Source organism: Cryptomeria japonica, chromosome 7 (assembly GCF_030272615.1).
Source record: "Cryptomeria japonica chromosome 7, Sugi_1.0, whole genome shotgun sequence".
Taxonomy (NCBI): Eukaryota; Viridiplantae; Streptophyta; class Pinopsida; order Cupressales; family Cupressaceae; genus Cryptomeria; species Cryptomeria japonica.
Window position 1 is genome coordinate 187,546,736 of NC_081411.1, and position 22,476 is coordinate 187,569,211.

The following is a 22,476-nucleotide window of genomic DNA, read 5'->3' on the forward strand; positions in this document are numbered from 1 at the left end:
TCTTACTTTGAAGGAATTTGATGGAGGAGTTGTGAGATTTGGAAATGACTCACCCTACATGGTAAAAGTAAAGGGAACCATTTCTCTTAATGGAAAGAGCAGTGCAGATGATGTCTACTAGGTTGAAGGATTAAAGCACAATCTATTGAGTGTAGCTCAACTAAATGACATAGGTTATCCATTGGAATTCAAGAGTGGAATGTGCAAAATCTATGGGAGCCAAAGGTGAACTGATTGCAACCAACCAGAAGACAAAAGGTAACTTGTTTCACCTAAATCCTAAAGTCAACAACTATTTAATTGCTAAAGTAGATGATAGTTGGTTTTGGCATCAGAGATTTTGTCATATAAATTTTTATAACATTGTCAAAGTCAGTAAGTGTAAGTTAGTAAGAGGTTTGCCTTAGTTGGGCAAACCGGTGAATGCTCTGTGTAAGGAATGTCAGTTAGGGAATGTGACATCCTCAACTTTTAAGAGCAAATCTTTCTCAACAAAACATTTGTTAGATTTGGTTCATACAAACCTTTGTGGACCAATAAGGACTAAAAGTATTCAAGGTGATAGATATTTTATTATCTTCATTGATGATTGCTCAAGAATGATGTGGGTCACATTCTTGAAGGACAAAAAATAAGCCTTTAGTAAGTTTAAGGCATTCATGGCCTTAGCTGAAAAGGAAAGTTTAGGAGAAACTAGTGAGGAGAAGAAGGAAGATGAACCTTACATTCTGATTTTCGAACCAGAACTGATGAAGCCGAAATTGGTGAAGTGAATGTTGTAGTACTAGTTCAACCAGAATAGGAAGATTCTACAGAAGAATATGATGATAGTGAGGAAGAAGAACCTAAAGATAATGATCATGTTATTCCAAGGTATGTGAGACTCAATCATAATCCTGACTAGATTATTGGAGATAAAGATGCTAGAGTGTTAACCAGAAGAAGAATTAGAGAGAATTCTTGCATGATCTCCACTATTGAGCCTAGAACTGCTAAGGAAGCCTTTGGAGATGATCAATGGATCAAAGATATGGAAGAGGAGCTTGACCAGATTGAGAAGAACAATACATGGACCCTAGTACCTAGATCGGTGAATAAAAATGTGATATGTACTAAATAGATATTCATGAATAAACTGAATGAAGATGGAGTAGTAGTCAGAAACAAAGATAGATTGGTATGCAAAGGTTATGCACAGGAAGAAGGAGAAGACTATGGTGAGACATTTGCACCAGTTGCTAGATTGGAAGGTGTTAGGACTCTACTTGCATTTGCAAAATATAAAGGATTCAAAGTATATCAGATGGATGTGAAGTCAACATTTCTAAATGGAATACTGGAAGAGGAAGTATACATTGAATAACCAGATGGTTATGCTTTGACAGATGCGAAGGATATGATGTGTAAACTACACAAGGCACTATATGGTTTGAAGCAAGCATTGAGAGCATGGTATGAAAGACTAAATTCACACATGATGAAGATAGGTTTCTAGAGAACCAGTGAAGAAAACAATATATATCTCAAGACTGAAGGAGATAAGATACTGGTTAGTGAAGTGTTTGTGGATGATATCACTTTTGGAGGCAATGATAACATGAGTGATGACTTTGCAAATGAGATAAAAAGTGAATTTGAAATGTCTCTAGTAGGAGAGATAAAATTCTTCATAGGTTTGCAAATTCAACAGATGAAGAGGTATCTTTATCATACAGTCCAAATTTGTGAAAGAGGTATTGAAGACATTTAGAATGGGAGACTGTAAACTAGTTGGGACACCAATGGTTACAGGTTGTAAACTGTCTAAAGAGGATGATGTCACATCCGTTGATGAATAGAAGTACATATCAATGATTAGGAAACTGCATTATGTTGTTCACAGTAGACCGGATATTGCTCATACAGTTGGATTAGTTGCCATATTTCAGAAGAACCCTAAGGAAACACACATGATTGCAACTAAAAGGATATTTAGATATTTGAAAGGTACTATTGATTATGGATTATGGTATCCATATGCAGGTAACTTTGATTTGAAGGTTTATACAGATGCATACTAGGCATGAAATATTGATGACAGGAAGAGCACAACCAGTGGTGCATTCTTTCTTGGAGGAAGACTTGTATCTTGGAGCAACAAGAAGCAGAGCTGTATATCACAGTCCAATGTTGAAGCTAAATATGCTGTAGCGTATATGAATTGTACCCAGGCAATGTGGATGAAACACATTCTGGAAGGATTCAAGTTGAAGATCAGAGAACTGGTAAATATTTTATGTGATAACACCAGTCCAATAAATATTTCAAAGAACCCGGTGTTGCATGCTAGAACCAAGCATATTGAGCTGAAATATCATTTCTTGAGGGAGAAAGTGCAGAGTAAAGATGTGTTACTGGAGCATGTATCTACTAAGGAGTAGCTAGTAGATATCTTTACTAAACCTCTGCCTAAGAATACTTTTGAGTATCTTAGAGGTCAGTTAGGGGTTGTGCCCCTACATGAGGTCAATTGAGCAGATGTAGAAGACATAAGTCCCATAGCTAATTGAAGATCTTGAAGCTGGATTGGTGTAGAGTGGAGCTACTCCAAAGGGGGAGCATCAAGCCCCACATCGTTGATGCAGAATAGTAAAGTACGACACTGCATGTTTTACTTTCACTTTGGAATTATTGTCAAAGGGGGAGAAGAACTATATGATTGATAGAGAGAAGAACTATAACTAGTTACCAACTGAAGACATGGAGACTCAGTTGAAGGAGAGTACATGGTAAAATGTAAACCATGATTCCTATACCCATGTATGTGCATTACTCTCAATCATCACAATCAAGGGTATTGATATTTGTATTTCCATCAATGCCAAAGGGGGAGATTATTGGTATTTGATTGAAGATTGCATTGATGAACTATTGCGTTGTCATTGGTGTCAATTATAACTGGTAATAATGTTGTTATGATGTTGTTTTGCAACTGGTAGTTGTGCAAGTGAAGGAAACCGGTATTACTTTAGAAGCAGTGAGATCAACCAATAACTTTACCCGTTGATGTGCCAAACCCTAACTGATGAAGCTTGGTGAATCAATTGTATTGATTTATGATCAAATCATGATCAGTAATGATTATGCCATGTATGCATGTTGAATGTGATAAGTTTCAAGAGGTTTTTGGTGAGTAGAGATAATGATTTTATCTTGGGAATGAGCGAGTACATTGCATGAAGAGGAAATCGCATGATGAGTTACAGGAATCAATGAGCAGTGATCAAGGAGCGGTCGAGGTTGTCTTGAAAATTGTGTTGTTGATTTCTATGTAATCTAATGGTCATACTTGAATCAATTTGTTTGTAATCTCTATGAGATCTTAGGTTTGTAATGAGTTATCAACCTATTATTTTTCTTATAATGTCGATGAGTTATTTTGTTGTAGTATTGCAATTTTGGTTAAGTGTCAGTGTGATTGATTGTGGAACCAGAAGGTGTATCTGTAGTATGTGTGAAGGCAGATAGGAGCATGAAAAGGATCTGATCAAGCAGAGTAGTGCTATTTACCAGATGAGCAAACCCTATTGTTCTCTAACAATTACAAAGTTAAATCCCTTAACCAGGTAAGTTTTAATAGGCTTAGTGCTATCTAAATCCTCTAACCAGGTGATCTATTAGCTTGGATTTCAAATCCTCTATCGAGGTTACTCCTAACAGGGTATTGCTTCTAACAGAGCATTATAGTCAATCCCTTAACCGAGTTGTCCCTAACAGGATCTGTTCTTAATAGGACATTTGTAAAGCTTTAACAAGCTTGGCTCCTAATAGGGTGAACTTCAGAAGGGTTCAAAATACTTGTGGGTATCCATCCCCACCATGGTTTTTCCCATTTGGGTTTCCACTACAAAAAACATTGTGTCAAGTGGTGAATGCTTTTTGTGGCTATGTTTGATATGGTTAATTTTCTTAACTATTAAATCCACTTAGATATGTTAAGATGACCAACATTAATCTGAAATGTGCTTTTACTATTGTTAGTAAAATGATTTGTTGTTTTGGTTAAATGATTTTGGAGTTTTAGAGCTGTTATACTGTTATTTTGATATGCCAGTCAAACCGGTAAACTGTTAGTGCTATTGCAGTTTGTAGCTTTGTGTTTGAACCAGTTAGTTCAGTGATTGACTTGAGAGATTATTTTTGAGTTTGGTGAAAGTTTAGCCAGTTTTCTATCTACTAGTTCACCCCCCTCTCAATAGTTGTCTGAATCCTTATTGATTCATCATATCATCAGTAAAGACAACTTTATTCCAACTTTATCTTAACAAGGCACTAGGGTTGAATGGTTTCACAACACAATTTATTAAGAATGTTAGAATTTTATGGGTGACTATATCATAAAGGTGGTGGAAGAGTCTAGGAAGAAAAGGAAAGTATTAAAGAACTTAAACAATACCAAAATTGCATTAATTCCTAAAGTCAAAGACTGTATGACTTTCAAAGATTTCAAACCAATCTCTTTATGTAATACGATTTACAAGGTGTTATCTAAAGTCATGGCTAACAAACTAAAAAAGATACTCTCGAATATTATCATGGACGAACAAAGCAGTTTTGTCCTAGAAAGAAACATTACCAATGGCACAATAATCACACATGATATTTTTTTTTGATCGATTAATAGTATTTTTATTGATAATAACACATTTACATTTCTAGCTTATCAAACCATTGATAATGTCATTCATACACAGTCCAACATAGAAGCAATAGCTAAGTCCCCCACCATTGATATATAGCCCAAAATGATGACTACTCCCATCCACTACAAGTTACTTATATGTTAACAATACAATATGTTTATAATGCAAAAAATTATCACAGTAAGAAATAAACAAAATAGACATCGGACTAGTGTTACTCTACGATTACAATTTCCTTGCCTTTCACATTCACATCCTAGCCTCCATCTAGTGGTTCATCAAGCTCATCAATGTTATCATTACCTTTTGGCATGAAGTTGATCCATAGGGTTCGTTATTGCCTCTTCTTCTTTGAACCTCTCAGGCATCCACATTTCCTTCTGGATGAAGAAGCACCACTTGAGCTTGAATATTTCATCTCATTCATTCCCCATTTCTCCAACTCCCATCTGATCTCCTGTTGTTCCCATGCTGCCAAATATTCCTTAAGCTCGTGCATTCCTATATGTGCCGAGGCATGATGCACCTCGTTATTGTAGTTTGTACTCCATAAAAGGTATGGGCACAATGGAGGTTGAAATTCACTGATGTGAATCCAAACCCCATTCGAACATACAAAGTCCTCTCCATCACACATCATCTTCAAGAAGCTATCTAGCCCTCTGCACCACTCCTCCCAGATACATGCATGGAAAATCCATTCCACTCTCTCCTTGTCTTCGAGCTCAAAGAACCAAGCCACAAATATAGATGCAATTGTTAGGGTTTAGGTAGATCTGAAGCAGATACAAATTAACAATTATATGAAGATACAAACACAAAAAATGACGAAAAATACATAACACATATAACATAGAGATTTAACATGGTTCACCCAAGATGGCATACATCCACAAAACACAATCGTCCAATCTTTTCTTATTAACTAGTGAAATCAGTACAACACCATTACAATGCCTTTTACATTCCAGCTACTTATAACATGCAATTTCTACGACAACATGTACAAAGTCAACCTTCTTTAGGGTTTTTTCAATGTCAATTTTTTTTCTCAAAAATCTCAAATCATTTTTCTCGAGGGTTGTGCCCTCGAACCCCTGCTCTTAGGGGCTGTCGCCCTCAGACCCTTGCTCGAGGCTTGACCCGACTTTGAACCCCAACGAGGATACATATCGAGTGTATAATACTTACATGATCAGTCTCCACATATTAACAATCTCCCACTTGGAGATTGATCGGTCTCCACACCAGACAATCTCCCACTTGGAGACTAATCCTGGATGACGCCACCGCTCTTGCAACTCCCACTGGATAAAACACTTGGACTTGGCCATTCCTTAAGTTCATGATTTTTCAGTCAAGAAGGCTAATAGAAATTGATGAGGAAATCAACTTCTCCTATGTGACTACCTTTGTGAACATATCTACAGGATAGTCACTTGTGTGAATCTTCTCAAGCTGTAATTGGTCATCCTCCATAATAGACCATATGAAGTGGTACCTGAGTTGAATTTGTTTTGTCTTGGAATGAAGAACAAAATTCTTGGCAAGATGAATGACACTCTAGCTATCAGTATACAATGGTCTATCCTCCTGCATCTTGCCCAATTCCTCCAAAAACCATTGTAATGAAATCATCTCCTTGCTAGCTTCAGTAGCAACCACATACTCAGCTTCAGTGGTTGAAAGTGGAACAAAATTTTGTGGTATAGAAATCCAACTAACTACAGTTCCCCCTATAGTAAAGACATACCCTGTAGTACTCCTCCTTGTATCAATATCACCTGCTAGATCAGAGTCAACATATCCTTGTAGTACAGAGTTTGATCCTTTGAAACATAATTCTTTTGTATTAGTACCTCTCAAATACATGAGAATCCATTTGACAACATTCCAATGTTCCATTCCCAGATTGCTCATATACTTGCTCACAACAACTCCCATTACATGTACAATATCCGGTCGTGTGCATACCATCGCATACATCAAACTGCCAATAGCTAATGGATATGGAATGTTAGGGAAAACACATGAAGCTGTGTCACACTTGGGGCTAATTAGGGGTAGTTCGACCGAACTAAGTTCAACCGGACTACCATCCTACCACATGGCATCCCGTGTCATTGGTGTGGCACCTAAATGGCACCAAGAGTTCTTCGAACTAAGTTTGACTGAACTCAGTTTGACCAGACTCTTGGCACCATTTAGGCGCTTTTTGTGAGCACTTGAGCTCAAATAAAAAAAATATCAAAATAGTTCGACCGAACTCAGTTCGGCTGGACTCCCCTATGTGGCAGGTGATGTGGCAGCCAAATCACCTATTTTTTTTGTATTTCTCAAACTTTTTACTTCTACTCAATTTTTCTTCAGGTAGAATATTTGTTTACAAAAATAAGAAAAATTCCCTTTTGTAGAGCTCGAAATCACGAATCTAGACATATAATTTTTTTTATTATTTTGATTAATTCTAATTTTTTTTATTATTTAAAAATTGTGAGTAGGTTTTTTAAGTTCAAAAGAAGTTGATTAGAAATTAAAAAAATTATTAAATGATATTAAAATTTTTTTTAAAATATATTTTTCACCAGATGATAGAATCTTCTCCAAAAGGGTATAATTTTTTTTTGATAATCATAAATTTAGTAGACAAAAGGTGATGCCAAATGAAAACTACCAAATTCAACTATGTTGGACTTAAAAATATTATTACGAGAAAAATATACATCAAAATTTAATTTTTTTAAACACTGCACATATATGTCCTCTATTTGGAAAATTAAAATCAACAAAAAATAAGTTCATTTTCATTTTGTTTGGTGATGCCGACTAGAACCCCTAATTTTCAGCAATAAAAAATCTATCTTTGAATATATTAAACAATTGTTAAATTTTAATTTTAATTTTTTAAATAACATACATAAATTTTATTAATATTTCTATATTTGATCAGTTTACATTATTTTGAAATTCAATTTAGAAATGTCACTTTTATGCGGTCGAAGCTAAACAGTTTTAGTTGTGTTGGCCACTTCCTTTATAAAAGTGTGACACAACATTGTGCTTTTACCTGTTAGACATTTTGTTTACCTCTTCCTGTGTCTTTGGACATGTCTCCTTAGTCAATTTGAAATGGCTAGCCAAAGGTGTACTAACTACTTTTGCATTCTGCATGTTATATCTTTTCAACACCTTCTCTATATACTCACTTTGGGACAAAGTTAATGTTCCATTTTTCCTATCCCATGAAATCCTCATACTAAGGATTTGCTTAGTTGCACCCAAATCCTTTATAGCAAACAACTTTGCTAATTTCTATTTAAGTTCATTTATATGTTGCATGTTAGACCCAATAACAAGCATGCCATCAACATAAAATAACAGGATAATATAACTGCCATTATCCAACCTCTTAAAGTAAACACAATGATTAGAATGACATCTATGGTAACCTTGTTTAGGCATGAAATTGTCAAATTTCAAATACTATTGCCTGGGTGCTTGCTTTAGGCCATATAGACTCTTCTTCAATTTGCACACTAACTCCTCCTTACCTTTGACCTCATATTCTTGTGGTTGTTGCATGTAGATTTCTTCCTCCAAATCCCCATGGAGAAAAGTTGTTCTAACATCTAGTTGTTCAAGATGCAAGTATTTGCAGCCACAAGACTTAGAATAGTTCTAATTGAAGTCATTTTAACAATTGGAGAAAATATTTTATCAAAATCTATACCCTTTTTCTATGCAAAACCCTTTACCATGAGTTTGGCCTTATATTTTTCTGTCATCCATCCTCCTCCTTCAACCTATAAACTCATTTATTTGGCAAGGCTCTTTTCTCTCCAGGTAACGGGACTAAGTCCCAAGTCTGATTCTTCATCAAGGAATCCATTTCCTCTTTCATGCCTAGCTCCAACTGCTATTTGGAATCTACTTGCATTGCTTCTTCATATCCATCTAGTTCACCATAATCAGTTAATAAAATAGAATACAAAGAAGGAGAAAATCTTTCAGGAGGTCTACTTAACCTCATAGAACGTCTAACACTTACAGGAGTTTGTGAGATATTTTGTTGTTGTTGAGCATCAGGTATCAATGGTATTTTATTCTCAAGAATTTCATCTAGCACCACATATTCTTTTTTGACCTATCCATGCTTTTTTTTCTGCATTTGTTCTTTATACATGACCTTCTCATTGAATATAACATCTCCACTTCTAAGTATTTTCTAATTTTCAAAATCCCATAACTAATAACCACAGTCATCCATTCCATATCCAATGAAGGTACACTTTTGAGATTTAGCATCAAGCTTGGTTCTATTTTCTTTATCAACATTGACAAAATTTTCACAACCAAAGGTTTTTCAGAAAAGAATAATTTACCTTTTTACTAGTCCATGCCTCCTCTGGAATGCCACCATCCAAAGGATTTGAAAGGTCTTTTGTTTATCAAATATACAACAGTATGTACAACATTTGCCCAAAAATGTAGGGGCACTCCAACATGGAATCTCATGCTCCTTGCACACTCTATGATGGCCTTATTCATTCTCTTAAACATTCTTGTGAGCTTCATCGAACCATCTTTTACCTTTGGATTCCATTGAAAGAATAGTAATCTTCAAATGATTTGCTGCAATACTCGCCTCCATTATCAAATCTGAGACACCTCAACTTTTTTCCCATCTCATTCTCAACCAAAGCTTTCCATTTCTTAAAAGTTTCAAAAACATCAGATTTTTGTTTTAGGAAATACACCCATGTTTTCTTGGTTGCATCATCTATAAAAATAACATAATAACAAGAGCCACCAAGATATGATTCTTGAGGTAGTCCCCATACATCTAAATGCACAAACTCTAACTTCTCACTCTTCTTCTCTTTCCCAACCTTGAGAAATCTAACTCGTTTTGTTTACCATAAACATATTTTTCACATAACTCGAAATCAATCTGCTTCAATCCAGACAATAATTTTTTAGAGTGAAGGATTTTCATCCCTTTCTCACTCATGTGCCCAAGTCTATTGTGCCATAGTTTTATATTTGTCCTTGTAACATCTATTGTAGCAGTCCCTACAACAACTTTTTTTGTAGCAGCTAAGGTAGAATAAATATTACCAGTACACAAATACAATGTGCCTACCTTTGCACCTTTAGCTACTACTAATTCACCCTTAGCTACTACTAATGCACCTTTAGTGACCTTCCAAACATTGTCTATAAAGTTAACTATGCAGCCTTCACTGCCTAGTTGTCTTGTAGAAATTAAATTTCTTCTTAAATTAGGAACATGCTTACCTACTCCAACAACTAATCATTTCCATTCTGCAACTTGATTTTTATCTTTCCTTTTCCAACAATCTCACAACGCTCATCATCACCCAAATATACTTGTCCAAAATCACCTTGAACATAATCTAGAAAATATTTTCTATGGGAGGTGGCATGAAATGAAGCCCCCAAATCTATTACCCAAGAATCATTAACATTATCTAAATACAGAATAAGGCATCTTGTAAAGTATTACTTGCAACATTAGCTTCTTTACTATCATCTTTGAAGAAGTTAAGAAATACAACTTCAGAGATCCCAAAAACACCTGCAAGCAAAATACCTATCACAAGAGAAGAATGGAGGCAAAAAAGCAACAATGGCTCCAAAGAAAAAGATTATCATTCAGAGAGGGAATCAATAAAAAAGTACAATACAATCCTTATAAAAGCAGATTAAAAAACCTAAAGGTGATAAACCCTAAAGAAACCCTAAAGGGATAATGTGTAAATGCCTAAGTTTAGGGGTTCGAATGAATGCTGCTAGTTACAAAAGGTCGGGTTCATTCGAACCCGATTGTTACATGAAAGTATGCGTCATAATTTTGCCTAGGGGGTTAGGGCTCGATCAGACCTCCCCTTCGCTCGAATGAGTGTTCGTTCGAATCCGCTTGTTAGAGGTCTCTCCCCAAATTTTTTAGAGTTATGAGAAATTTTTTTCTTCGGACCTCTAGTTCAAGGCACAGATGAAATAATCTTGATAACCCAAAAATATAAGATGGTAGTGCTCAGAGAAAGCTTTCCAACAAGTATAATTTTATTACATTGTGAATTTATTATGTTCTTATTTTTTTAATTTTATGGAATATTGGTTTTTCACCGAACATGAACTTCTCTATTCAATGCATTGGGAAAAATAGGAAATTAATTCAAAATTTTTTTGAAAAACATCTATGCCCGAGGTATTGATGTCTTCTTTCTAACAAAAAAAATAAAATTGAATTTCGATATATATAGAACAAGTTATGTGCTCAAACTTAAACCTGTGTCTGAATTATGACTAGTCGGACTTCAAAACTTAATAAAATGAAAAATATTTAACATATCATGATCAAACCAGCAACAAGCCCTAGATATTGATGTTACAAACAAAAATTCAAAAGAATTGAGTTTTTATCATTTATAGAAAAAAAGTTATGCGTTTCGGGAGGCACACCACTCTTAAAAAATGTAGTTTGTTGTAAAAAACTACTTTTCGAAGGAGATGAATTTTTTTTTAAAAGAATCTTTAAAATTTTTTGAAAGAAATATATTTAGAATCTACAAACAAAATTCTACAAATCACTAATTTACATCATCTTCAAATTCCAAATAGTTTAAAAGTTATAGTTGTTGGAAGTTGAATATTTAAAAAAAAGTGTTCATCTCATTGTCAAAAGTGGCAAAAAAGTGGGAAAAAAGTGGGAACCATTATTGTGAATTCACCCAGGCTCTTAAGTGTAGAGGATAATAGACTAATAATTAAATAAATAATTATTAGCTATTACAAATAACTCTAACACCCCCCCTTAAGATGAACTTAGGGAGTAGTTAAAAACAACTAAGGACTAAAATATGCATGTAAACAAAATGCATGAAAGTAACAATGGGCCGTGACAACTAGGCCTGTTGAGGTACCCAAGTACAAAAGAGTCTCTGTAAAGTAGAGAAATGGAGAAAACCTCATGGAAAAAAACTCTACTCCACAAAGAGATGAAGACTAGTGAAGGACTAAAGAAGCCTCCAAACTAGAGAATGTTCCATAAAATAGGAACAAAGGATGAACATGAAGAACACCACTGAAGCATGAAGCTACAAACACTGTTAAAGAATAACTATCGATTTGAAGAACCTCCACTAAAATAGAAGATGTTCAGGTAGAGAAGACTGTAATCTGCATGAGTGCCCTGAAATAAAACTACTCGAATCAGATGGCAAACAAAGGAAAACAATTGAACTCGAAGATATAGATGGCAAAAGCACCACAGTCTGAAGAGCTGATCAATTGAAGATGGAAGGTTTCCTCAAAAAATAGGAACGAAAGAGTGTCCATATGGTAAATGATCCATCTCACTAAAATACATAGGTAACTAGACATTGCATCCGCCTAGTACATAGGAACAAATACTGAATACATAGCTCACTCCAACGAACCAAGGAAGCATTAGAACCAACAACCAACAAGAGAAATCCCCCCATAATGCTAACAAGGGAGAGGTGACAGGTACACTGAAACTAAATGCCAAGAAAAATGGCATGACAAAGAACTAGGAACATCAAGAGTGCAACAAAAAGTACAAACACATATAAAGGCTAGTGTCATGGAAGGAACAATCACTTGACACACATCATGAGGCTAATGTCATAGAAGGAACACTCACATGACAAAGGTAGATGGTAAACAAAGGCAAACATCAAACCCCCATGGCACTTTATAACAGAGTGTGAGTAAAATAAGGCACAAGATGTGCGAGATCCCAAGCATGCAAAGCATAGTGGCACTTTATCTCAGTGCGTTTGCAAAAAAGAAAATGCTTACAATGAAGGCTCAAAGTGTCAAAAAAAAGACACAAGACTAGAAATACATGAAGAACAGCGAAAAACAAGTCATCCCACGCAAACGAGAAGTTTCCATGACGTCATATGTCCAAGTAATTCACTAGAGTGTGAAAACACAAAAAACTAAATATAATGTACTTGGAGTAAAATCTAGAAAAAAGTGCATAGATGAATGTGAAGAGCTCTAAAACACCATCCCAACGATGCTAGAATCGTGAAAAATGGAGAAACTGACAAAAAGATATGAGCTCAGGATTGAAAACAACACCTCTGACTTCAAATGGTTGTAGAATGTACTAGCAACAAAACTAGGTGATGGAACCCACAAATATGGAAAGTAGACAAAAACAACCTTTTTACAATATCTCATTTATCAAAAAAAGATATCGTAAGCCCAAGTTATGGCCAAAAGAAAAAACCCCTCTTTTAGAGCACAAAGAGGGTCTCAAGGGCCATACAAAGTTGTCTATACTGTTGACATCAACAGAATATTCTAAAATTATTCCCCTTCCTACCAAAAAAAATCCTTGCTGGAAAAAACACGCCGACAAAAAATGTCTCCCACTGGAAAAAAAAAAATCTGGCCACTGCATGTGGCTGACAAAATCTGCATTTTGCTAGAAAAAATCAGTGGGGTCTGGAGAAATAAATTGACGACAGAGTGGGGTGAGCAGAAGACGACAGGCTCGGGAGTTGACAATGACAGGCTCGAGTGGGGTGGCTAGCTCAGGTGGTGGCACTAAGGTGGCGCGGTGGACAAATGAGGCGGGAGAGCCGAAGAGTGGCGATCGACCGACAAGGGCCATCACGGGCGGGAGGCTGGAGAGCGGCAACCGACCGATGAGGGTCGTCACAGGTGGGAGGCCGGAGAGAGGCGACCCCAAGGAACGGGGGCTAGAGAGCAAGGTCCACGTGTTACTACTTACTAAGTTGTCATTAGTTTTATGTCCAAAGTCATCCTATATACTCTAGTCGGTTAATACTACCAAAATACTTAGTCAGTAAGCACTAAAGCAGTTGGTTATAGAAGAAAGAAGTCACAGAGTTTAGTGTACATCGAGCTGTCTATCGGGTAACGCTCTATGTCTACTGAGTAGCAAAGATGGTATACCAAGTTAATATGAACCAAGTGAAATGTGTTACCAGATTCATTGAACCTGGACACATATGTGAAAATGTGTTACAAGATCGAGGAATAGGGAACCATTATCACATTGGAAATTGCACCTTAAGATTTTGTATGATTTTGAGGACATCTATCCAATGAAATAATTTGTATGGTTATTCATTCGATGAATCATGTTTGTAAGATCGAAGCATGAACATATCACCGTCATAAGAGATCTATTTATACAGCATGAAATGAGGATCAAAATGTATGAAGCAAGACATGTGTGATAGATAAGTTGATAGGAAAAATCATGAGAAAGAACAATGTGTTGTGACTGTTATGACTGACAGAGATATTCAGAGGTCACCAAGAAAGATTTTAGAGAATAGTTAACGAAAAGAGTAAATAGAAGGGTTTACCGAGTTGATTTATCAATTACTGAGATATGCTATGAGCAAGGTAATTTCATATTGAGCACATAGAATCTGCTATAACATTTCAGATGTGAAGTTGAGGATATTTGGTAAAGATTTTGATTGTATTATTTTGAGTTGTAAGAGAGACCTTTAACAGGGTAAAAGACTCTAACAAAGTCTATAAATTGTGAAGCCTTTAACCAGGTACAACATTTAGTATAAGTGTTGTAAAATCCTTTAGCAAGGTAGATCTAAAGATCTTGATACTCCTAACAAGGTAAGCTATCAGAAGTAGCTAAACAAGTAGCTCTAACCGAGCAACCTTTATTATTGCAGTAGTGAAGTTGTGGGTGCCATCCCCACTGCAGTTTTTCTCTCTAACAAAGAGTTTTTGCGTAACCAAAATATATGTGTTATGGAGTGAAACATGTATGAATGTTATTTATATGTTTTAGCTTTATATTATGTTTCAACAATATTCAGTTTATGTTTTTCAGTAAAGTTATTATTGAAGAAAAATTTTGAGGTAGTGATTCACCCCTCCCCTCTCAGTACATTAGCTTTCCATATTGGACCTAACAATTGGTATCAGAGCTTCAATCTTGGAAAAGGGTTTAACTACCTAAAGAGAAAAATCTTATCAATGGAAGGCTACAAACAATCTTGGAGATTTGTGAATCTTCAAAATGAATTGGATCATGCAAATCAAGTGATTGCAGACATGCAGAAACAAATGCAAAGATTACTGAAAGTTAGAAGAAGATTGTCTGATGATTTGCAGGACTCACAAGAGTTGGTGGAACAAATTGAGACATCATCTGAGAATAGTATATCTTAAGAGACTGAAGAAATTATTGGAGTATTGAAAGAAAAGAACAAAGCACTTACTGATCAACTAAAAGCAATGAAAAGAGAACATGAGCATTTCAGCACACAAATGACAGAAGATCTTAATGCATTAAGGACAGCCGAGGATAACATAAGAGATACAGAAAGAGAAAAATAACAGCTTGAAGCATTAGTGTCTGAAAAGAATGATGAAATTAGAAGGATGACTGGAATTCAACAAAATCTATCTGATCAATTGGGTTATGCACATCATAAAGAAAATTTGAAAGAAAATGAGAGTTAAGCATTGAAACTTGAAATATCAAGATTGACCGATGAACTTGAAACAAAGAAGAAATCCAAAGAAACACTAAAGAAAAGTTATGAAGCATCAAAGATGTTGGATGAGCAATTGAATATAAAACAACCCAACAAAGATGCAGGAGTCAGTTAAAAAGGAAAAGACTCTACCAAGAAAGGAATCCACATCACTGAGAGAGGATAATCATCAAAACAAGCTGGAAACAAGAAGAACATCAAAGGAAAGAAGCCTATTTGCAACTACTGTGGAAAACAAGGACATACTGTCAACATGTGCCAAATCAAAAAAGGTAAGCAACCGAATGTCACTAGGTCTAATGGTTATTCTTGCAATTGCAATAAGTATGGTCACACATCTAATCAATGTAGAACTAAGTCGGTTAACAATTATCAGAAGGCAAAATTTAAGGGGTTTTGCAAAAATTGCAATAGATATGGTCATAGTACTGAGAACTGTTGGTTTAAGTAGAAAAACTATATGTGGTCTTCACACCGAGCAAATGCTAGAAGTTACCGAACTCACATAGTTATCAACTGACAGTATACTGTAGTGCCATGGGATTACAATACAAGGATATGGTATGAATTATGCAGAAGATATGGACATATAAGTGCCAACTGCTATATAAGGTTTGGAATGAACAATCAAAGATCATGGAGAAATCCTAGTATGGCATGTTTTCATTGTCACAAAGTTGGACACTTGGCCAGAGATTGCAGAGATCAACTCAGAGGAGATACTAAGGAAATAAGAAGCAAATTATAGATGATTTGGAAAAAGAAGGAAAATGTGTCAACTAATGAAGAAAGCACCTTACCTATCGAGTTAGGTGCATCTATTTCAAATTAATCGGTAAAGGTATGAAGGGACTGCATTCTCTCAAGGTTATATCTTAACAGTTCCTATTTTATCATGTACTTAATTCCAAAATCTGCATAGCTAAGATGCAATAGCAAGTTTGAAATTTTATCTCGTCTTTTGGAGTACCGGAGAAGTCGGTAAATGCAAGAAGCCTGTCTAGTCGGTAAAAGCATAAAAAGGAAGGTAGTTGGTTTAGTGGAACTGAGTGCATTCAATGCTTTCTTACCTAATTGCACAAATCCTGATAAGGTAAAATGTGTACTTAAAGCCTTTTGCGCTGTCATTTTACACTTACAAAGTTTTCAGAAAGCAGAGCTAAGCGATTCAAAGGTTATCAAACTCCTCCCGAGCAAATTTCAAGGTATTTATTCATCAATCTAAACACATTTTTCAAGCAAGTCAACTGATCATATTAGTTGAGAATACCTGCTTTATATTTATTAAGTGGAAAGCGTTTGCTGGTTAAGTTTCAAACCCTAAGATTTTTTCGTTAGTAATTATCCAAAGTTTGAAATGGGTCCAAAGATTCATAAACTTGTTGTTGTTGAAACCATTGAGAAGCCCTCACTGAAATATTCCTTACCACCCAAAGTAGCATCCATGTAGTACCCCTACTAGTTTGAACTCATTAGACTCATATTTTATTATTGGTTGTTTTTCAGTGGATACATTACCATGACATATTATTCAGATTTTTATGACATTATGCTTTATTTGGAGATGAGATGTATAATTTATTTGCAGTATTTCAGTACTTGTGATTTATGGCATTTTATGTATTATTGCTATGTACTGACATTTTACTTTAATTATGCAATGTGGAATTATATGTTGTGTGTTTGTGAGTGTATTGGATGCAAGGGGACGATTTTCCTTCACTCATTTCGGTGAGACAGGGAACGTCGCGATTCTCCTTCATCGGTGTGTTTACCATGTTTTCTATATTATATATATGTATGCATGTGTGGTTCGGTGATGCAGGATATTGTAGGTACAAGTACCGGGTAGGTACGGGGTATCGTCTCCACCTGGCTTCACAGGTCTGAGCGTGCCTTATATTTTTTGATGGAAGTGGAGGAGATAGTAGTTGACCCTATTTTACTTAGTTACACTCATATGAATGTCGTCAGTTAGTCGTTTTGTCAGTTAGTTCGGTCTTCGTATTTTGTCATTTTATCTTTTGTGGGTAATTGCTTGAGATTTGTTTAATTTGAGTGTTTTAGTGGATTTAATTAATTAATTAATTAAGTTTATGAAATTATCTCATTATTGTATTGTTTATGCATTGAGATTATAAATTTAGTTAATTAAAGGAATTATTAAATTAAGTTGCATGGTATTAAAAATATATTTTTATTTTAAAAATAAATAAGATTAATTGTATTCTAAAGTTATAATTAAATAAATGAATAAAAGGATTAATTGGAATTAAAGTATTGTTTTAATTCTTTATTTAGAAAATTAATTAATTGGAATTAAAAATATTGTTTTAATTCTTTATTTAGAAAATTAATTAATTGTAATTAAAATATTGTATTAATTCTTTATTTAGAAAATTAATTAACGTGCATGAGAAAAGTAATGAAAGAATAATGTTTTAAATTATTGCATGTGATAAATTTAGAAAATAAAATAAATAAATTACTATTATTCTAAATTTAGGTTTTTTGTGAAAAAGCTATTGAACCTAGAATTTTAGTTTAAATAGGGGTTAGGTCTTTATTTTAGAAACACAGACAGGAACACATAGGAACAGGTCAAGAATTTAGGTGAAGAAAATTTATTGGAAGATATTGAAAGGATTAGGGCTCTTCTACAAAATTCTTCCAGGAAAGCTATACCAGGTTGGATGAATTTTTAGTTTTGTGTTTTATTAAAAATGTTTCTATTTTTCTCTGCTTGATGTGTGTGTAAAATAATTGCCAAATCCAAAACTCTATTCTGGTGAATTCGAGTTTTGTTTGAAAACTCATGCCTGATGTGTATTTCTTGTTTGTGGAAAGAACATAATTTTGTGAAAATTAGGAAGATTATTATAGAAAGTTTGCCAAGTTTTTATGGTGCATGGAAATTGCACGATTTAGGAGAAAGGGTATTTACCTGAGAAATGGTTTTAATTACCTTAAGAAAATAAATTTAATTACACATTAAATTTATTTGGGTTAATTAAATTTAAAAAAAAAAAAAGAATTGAAATTTTGTTAAAATGGAATTATTGGAAAATATTGTTTTTTGTTATTATTGTTAAAATTTTATTAAAATGAAATTATTTCAAAAAAAAATATTGTTTAATTATTTTCCTATTTAAAAATATATAAAATATATATATATATATAAAATAATTAAAAAAAAAAAAATTAAAAAAATAAAATAAAACAAACTGCATGGTAGCATCCACTACCGGCGGTAGTACACAGTACTACCAACGATAGTAGTACTACCGACGGTAGCCGCTACCTACGGTAGTAGTGCTACTGGATGGTAGCAGTGCTACCGGATGGTAGTACTAGCTACCGGCGGTGGCATAGGCTACCATGATAGGGCTTTTCGGTAATTGTAAAAGTTTTTTTTGTTAGTCTTTTTAAATTAAATTCTAAACCCTGTTCACTGTTTCGGGTTTCGGACCCAGGGGATTAAATAAATTAAAAATTATTATTATATGTATGTATATAAATAAATATACGTATATTCATATATGAGTTTATATATATATATATATATATATATATATATATATATATATATATATATATATATATATATATATATATATATATATATATATATATATATATATATATATATATATATATGAGTTTATATATATATATATGTTTCTTTTGGTAGTTATTATAATATTTTAAATGTTATTTTAAATATTATTTAATTATAGTTTGGAATGTTAATTTAAATAAATATGTTGAAAATACATTAGGAGAATTATTTGTATTTTAAATCTTTTTGGACAAATGACAAAGTGAATGTTTTTTTTTTAAAGTTGTAAATTCTTGTTATCTGGAAATTTGTAAATTGCATGTCATTTATGCTTTGACTGTTTTTAAGGAAAGATTGCCTGTAATAGGATCTTGCGTATAATGTGTTCTCAGTCAAGTTTTATTGCAATTTTGATTAAATTGTCATTATGTCCTATGATATTATTTCTCCTAGACTAGGTGTTGTTGTATAACCTATTTGATATGAGCCATTGTGTGTCTTTGTCCAAATGGTCATTCTTGGGTTGGTATTTGTGTATCCATCAACTGTGTTTGTTAGGATTGTTTATGGTTGCCTGTTTCGCCATAGAGTTCTCGTAGAGAGAAACATTTCCTATTAGTGTCCTAAGAGAGAGAGTGGCTTTCGAGCGGGGGCCGTGCCCAAAGTGGATGACAGGATAACCCATCGAAAGTTAGTTAAAAAGTGATAACCTAATAATTGATTAGGGGGTGGGTAGATTAAATGTTAATTAAGATAAATGTGCCTTGTGCATAGATGAGCGCTTGTACAGGGCTCATGATGTTACGAGAAGGCCTGGAATGGCAAACTTACCACCTTGTCTTCACGAAATGATTGGTAGGGTCCACATGAGACTTAGTTGGAACGGGAGGCTTGGGAGAGGTTACTAGGAGAAACCCGAGTATGGGGGCTGGGACCTATGGAGGCTGTACCATGGTAACCATCAAGCTATGCGATGACACTCTCTTCTTAGAGTCACTAGTGTTTTGTGAGTTGTGTTACATGGATGGTTGCAGAGTCTTGTAGTCTTTTGTACTTGTCTTGCTTTGCTTGCTTGAGGGTTTTCTACTATCTCCTAGCACAGTGGGGTGGTTCCATTTTGGGATCACATGGTTAGGTGGTAGTGCCACTTCCCATCAGATGTTCTAGATTGTATCTTCAGGTGAGGATAGGCTTCGCTGGTGTTCTTGGATTGTGGTTTATGTACCAACTCTTGTTCGAGATCATTGTTCAGTTGAGACCTTGTGGTCATTGTATCAGACTTTTATGTAACCTTGATATTGTATCCTTGTAACCAGTGATATTATTGGAAGCCATGTATTTATGGATATTGTAATATTATTATGTCAGTGAAATGAATGTTATTGTTTTGATCTTATGTTTAAATGATTTATGGAAATTAGATACATTGGAATACTTTTATTGTGAAATTTGGATGTATGTGTAGTTTTAAACTTAAGAGTTCAATTTATTTAATTAAATGGATTAACTGTGGTGTTAATATAATCTATGAAAATTAATCTTCGTTGGTTACCCTTAGGAAAACATATGATTGACTTCCATTGTGTTGTTAAACGTGCAATGATTATAGTTAGTACACTTAATCTTTAACCAAAAAAAAAAAAAAAAATTATTTCACCCTTTAGTTGCCTAGTTGTGTTGTTTTCCTTTAGGGTTCCTAACGAGGCATTTCATTTTTTTTTTTATTGTACTGTTTAAAAATAAAATAATTATAAAAAAATAAAAAAAATAAAAAAAAAAATAAAAATAAAAATAAAAAAAATAAAATTATTTCACCCTTTAGTTGCCTAGTTGTGTTGTTTTCCTTTAGGGTTCCTGGTGGGGCATTACAATCCGAACCCAACGATAAAACTGCATTATCTCTCATTCCAGATAGGGTTCTATTGGTTGAGGATGTCAAATTCTGCACTAAGTGCTGTGTTGAGGAACTAGGTCATATTGAGATCAAGGACATGTATGATGAATTATGCACCGATGGAAATTTGGATAGCAAATATGAGCATATCAAAGTCAAGGGATTGACTGAAGCCCTAACCTACCCACGAGTCTTCAAACCCCAATGGGTTAAATTTGTTTTGAGCAGAGTTAATGATGACTTTATGTGGTTAAAGGAGTAACCATTCAAAATCACCAAGGAAATCATCCACTTAATCACCAAATACCCTATATTCGACAATGCCCGAGCTCAGAAAATGATTTCACAGAAAGAATTGATCACTTTAACCAAAGTTGAAACTGATTGCGGAGGTTTGAAATTGAACAATGTTACAGATGCAAAGCTGATGTTTACAATTAGAGTCATAGGTTATTTTTTCTTTCAGTCGGCAAGGGAAAATAGTGTACCATGTGTAGCTATTGATTTAGCATACAAAATTGTGAAAAAGGGTATGAAGATTGACCTATGCGAAGTGTTGTTGAAAAATATTTTTGAAAATCTCAACACCATAAGGAAGCCGAAGAAGAACAACTCGGCAAACACACTAAAATTTGGGTCACTCTTAGTATGCATGTTTTTCTATTTTTAGAAATTCTTTCCATCAGTTGGTAACGTTGTTTGGGAGCTACACTGACCAATCACCCATCAGATAGATGACTTTATCAATCAACTAGGTGATAATTTTAATGATATAATGGATGATTATTTTAGCAAATTTTCAAGAAAAGATGCATAACAGGTATAGAATTCCACCCTAGTTAGTGGAGAAATACAAGGATCATATATGTTTTGAAGTGGACATTGACTACTGTTATGTCAATGCAGTAGAACCAAGAACTCAATCCTTGTCGCCTATGGGTTATGAGATTGATTCTAACATTACGCAGTAGTAGATAGATGCCCTTCTTGCAATTCTAAGGCATGCTACCGAGATCAAGTACGGTACCTATGAAGAGGTCAAAGAAAAAGTTAAGATGAGCATTGTAGTTCCTAAGGCTACAAGGAAAGCAACCAAAATGATCAAAGTATTAACAGAGAAATTTGGAGCAGGTTCTTCCTCCACTCTTGTCAAGAGCGATCAAGTCATTACTGAGGAGGAATCTGAAGCCCAATAAGCAGTAATTACATTGAGAACCAAGTTGCCAAAAGGCAAAATTTTGAAAAGGAAGAAACGGGATACATCAGGGGCATCATCTACTCCTCCAGTAAAGCGCCCCAATACTAGATCATCTGCAGTGTCACCGAGTAAGAAGCAAAAAAATGTTGCAATGCCTAAGGTAACAAAACCTTATAAGAAGTCTACTCGGAGACTCATTTTGAATAAAGGGTCAAGTGACACAAAATCTGAAGACAAAAATAAATTTTAGATTGTCAAAAGCAAAAAGGAAGATGTACATAGTATTGATAATTTTTGTGCCAATTTGAAACAATATGGTGGATATGGGTCATTTAGGTATGTCAAATATGACTCTCGGATAGAAGAAGAAAAGAGGCAAATAGAAGAGTCAGTTGTATGTACACTTCTTAAATTCTGATTAGTTCCATTGGAAGTAACTAATTCTCTTCCAAAAGCATTGTACTTACACATTGATAACAGGTGGAGATATGCTATGGAGTCAGAAAAGAAGATGAGAGAAAGAAGTCTTGTACATCTCTTTCCAGACATGATGGTAGATGAGATAAGTGAACATCTGAAAA